Raw genomic sequence first — 3802 nt, 5'->3', positions numbered from 1 at the left:
TATCATTGGGGGGAGTTTTTAAGTGCTGTAAATGAACAAAATGCAAACAAAACACCAGTGTCCATGAAACATTTCTGGATGTATTGGCTTGCTCAAGCAGAAATGTGTATATTAGTTAATAGTGTAGTAGATGCTATAACTACAACATTACTTGGCTAAAATTATCTTTCACCATTGATGGCCAAGCAACATGTAAACTGTATGCATGTAAATAAATAAATAATACATTATATATATATATATATATATATATATATATATAATGTATTATTTATTTATTTACATGCATACAGTTTACATGTTGCTTGGCCATCAATGGTGAAAGATAATTTTAGCCAAGTAATGTTGTAGTTATAGCATCTACTACACTATTAACTAATATACACATTTCTGCTTGAGCAAGCCAATACATCCAGAAATGTTTCATGGACACTGGTGTTTTGTTTGCATTTTGTTCATTTACAGCACTTAAAAACTCCCCCCAATGATACTCACTTTGTACAAGTTGTAAAAAGAAAATGACTCAGCATTACTTGTCTATGCCTTGAAGTTACAATTATCACTCGTACTGAGTTGTGTTATCACAAGAAGAAATCCTGTCTAGAACCTGTGATTCTTTTTTCAGGATTCTTTGATGAATAAACAGTTAAAAAGAACAATGTTTATTCCAAATAGAAACCTTTTGTAACAATATAAGTCTTTACTGTCACTATTGATCAATTTTACACATCCTTGCTGAAAAAAAGATTTAATTTTTTTCAAAAAAAAAAAAAAAAGTACTGACCCAAAACCTTTGAATGGTAATGTATGATACATATACAGTGGCTATTCAGAAAAAAAGATGGCAGCATCAGGGCTGCATGCTACAGTATTGCCATTAAGATTAATGGGAATGCTAACGGATAACTCCCTGCTGGTATTATGGATTGATCACAATGGTCCAGGAGGATGTCATCTCTACCCACTAACTCCCTCTTTGATTGTATAAACCAATCAAAAATGATGTCATATCTGTCCCCTCTTTCATGACCAAATGCAATAACTTTCGTTTTCCAGCTACTAATCAATACCGAAAAAGTCGATTGATTAAAATGTATTTAGTCCTCTGAGATATATGATTCATCATATTTTAGACGGAAAGGTTACACAATCAAAAAATGAAAGGCCTTCATTAGGTCTGAGGATGATGGAATGAGAAAATCGATGAATGGCATGGAGGAGGCTTAAGATACTCATTGCATATTTAAAGCAGCATTGACCTGATTCTCACTCTAATTTTTCTCTGAAGTGCCTGCGAATGGGGAACCGAGGGGCATTCGTTTTCATCCTCGCTACAGTAGCATTTTGCACAGAAAGGCATATCCTTCTCAGTGCCCTCATGTGAGTATTGTAAAATGCTATTGAAGTGGAAGTTTAACGCTGGAAATCCTCGCATCATTTGAAATCTAAAGAGACAGGCGGATTAATTGCTTTGTCAGTGACGCTATCACTGGAAACTCTCTCTGTGTGGGTGTGGGTACACAACTCTGAATGTGTGTGTAGACACCGCCAACTGACCAGATATGGCACTTGTCGTATAATGCTTGTGTGACATAATCCCCCTCTCAAAGAGCCGGTGTCCAGCTGTGCGAAAAGAATGCGAGTGGAGAGTCTGATGCGAGGGGGTCAGTGGTCGTCTGTTGGCTTTTAAGGTGCTGTTAGCAGTGTAGGAGCAGTGGCAGGATACAAGGGACATAATGTGTCTCTGTTAAAGTGGTCTGTGCTCTGAATGTGGCTCTCCCATCCTTCCCTCTGGGATTACTTATCTTAGAGATAAACTCTCTTCATGTCACAACTAAAGGACAGGAAGTACAGCCTGGCCTTGGGCGAAGAACATGTTCAGGCCCACTTCTGCCAGCCTGGGTTATAAAGATACAGTAACTCAAGCTGCAGCAGCATGTGTCTTCCATGTATGATCACAATTTATATAAAGTATATGTGCACTAGTATTATTTATATAGCATGCAAATGGGCAGAAGTTGCATTATGCATCAAATAGTTAGTGCCTTTTTTATATAACTTAATTGCCTCTGAATCTATCTGCCTACCTTTTTTGGCTAGAGACATTCAAAATATTTTTCATTTATTGCTGTCTCTCTGGAGAATTAGAGATCAAATCGGAACTAGATGTCCCCTTCTAATGAAACTAATCAGCAGGCTTGTGGAAATAGCAAATGTCAAGAGTGATACAGTGGATACAGTATGGAGAACGCCTGAGCCAAACTGCACACTCATAGATTAAAAATGTCAATAGAGTTTATTTTCAGTTGACAGAGAAGGAATTGCAACCTCAAATAGCTGAGGCTCAATTGCAGGCAAAACCGCATCACATTGATCAAAGCTGATGCCGTGGCAACAGCAGGCAGTAAAATCAGACGTACTTACTGGATTTATTAAAATGGGCTGTAAGAACTTGACAAGCTGTAACCCAGTCAGTGTAGATAAACAGGAACATACAAATGGGATTGCTTCAGGAAATGTTCATTGAAACAGTCTTTTGTAATAAACAGGAGTATGCAAAGCCAATCTGTAAATGTGAAAGAGCGATGTTTGGGTGGCACACCACGGTAGTGAGTGAAAGACAGAATGGAAGAAAGAAGCTTGCTGGAAAATCTGCCCTGCAGTCACATTTACTGTTGCTTGGTGAAATTTCACTGGCAAAATCCAGTCATTTCAAAAGGAATCCACAAGATTTTCACATAAGGGCAAAAAAGTTCCTTATGCAGATTTTGCTTGTGTTCAAGCCGGTCACATGAATTTGTCATGGTGACCAATAGAAAGCTGCTTGGTTTGAAAATAACTGTGAGCAGTGCTTCCTACATTTACTGAAAAAAGGCAATTGATTGCACTGTTGGAGTAGCTTATGACCAATTAAAACAGTAGTTCTGGTCCTTGATTAGGATTGGCTCAGCCTCATTCAAAGCTACTGTAAAATACTCTATAAACGAGTAACCTTAACCTCATTACATCATTATTGTATAGTCCATAGATATGCATATGTAGATGCCTTATTTGTGGCTGTTTCTATGGGCCGCTATACGTAAGCTGTCCTCCATATTGGAACAGTTAAAGCCAGCCCATGAACACTCGAGAGCAAGTTGATAGAGAATGAGAATCTACGTCATTGTGCATTGCATTCTGAGTAGTCACCGCCATGTCTTAGGACACGCTAAGTATCGTACAATGGCAACAAATACAAATCACCAGAGGAAAAAATGCCCCTATTTGTGTTGATATTTTTAAGAGCTGCTTGCACTTGCTTAGAATAAGCAGACTAATATTTTAATACTTGCGTTCATTTGAGCGCTCAGTCATGTAGCCAGGAGACGACACATACACACCATGATACACACTCATAGAAATCATACAGCCATCTTCTATTGTACAACACAGGACCACATTGATTTATCTTTTGCAGTTTTTAATAACTAAGTTGCACTGATATAGCCTATCTGCCAGTTAAAATAATAAACACAATATAGCTTGATCTCAGCCAGTTCATCAACACATTTTATCATTTCTTAATGTCAAAGTATTAAAGGTGACATATCATGAAAATCTGACTTTTCCAGGTTTTAAGTGCTATAATCAGGTCCCCGGTGCATCGACCAACCAAGGAAACGTGAAAAAGATTAACCCAGTAACTTGGTTTTGGGAAGCGTTTTTCTGCAAGCGTCTGAGAAAACGAGTGCTGATTGATTTCGCTCCCTTGGTGACGTGGCAAAAGGATCTCATTATAATATTACCGCCCCTTAATCTGCAC

The sequence above is a fragment of the Sinocyclocheilus rhinocerous genome, unplaced genomic scaffold (genome assembly GCF_001515625.1).
Source record: "Sinocyclocheilus rhinocerous isolate Xijiao unplaced genomic scaffold, SAMN03320098_v1.1 scaffold856, whole genome shotgun sequence".
NCBI classification, from domain to species: Eukaryota; Metazoa; Chordata; class Actinopteri; order Cypriniformes; family Cyprinidae; genus Sinocyclocheilus; species Sinocyclocheilus rhinocerous.
This window is presented reverse-complemented; position numbering follows the sequence as displayed.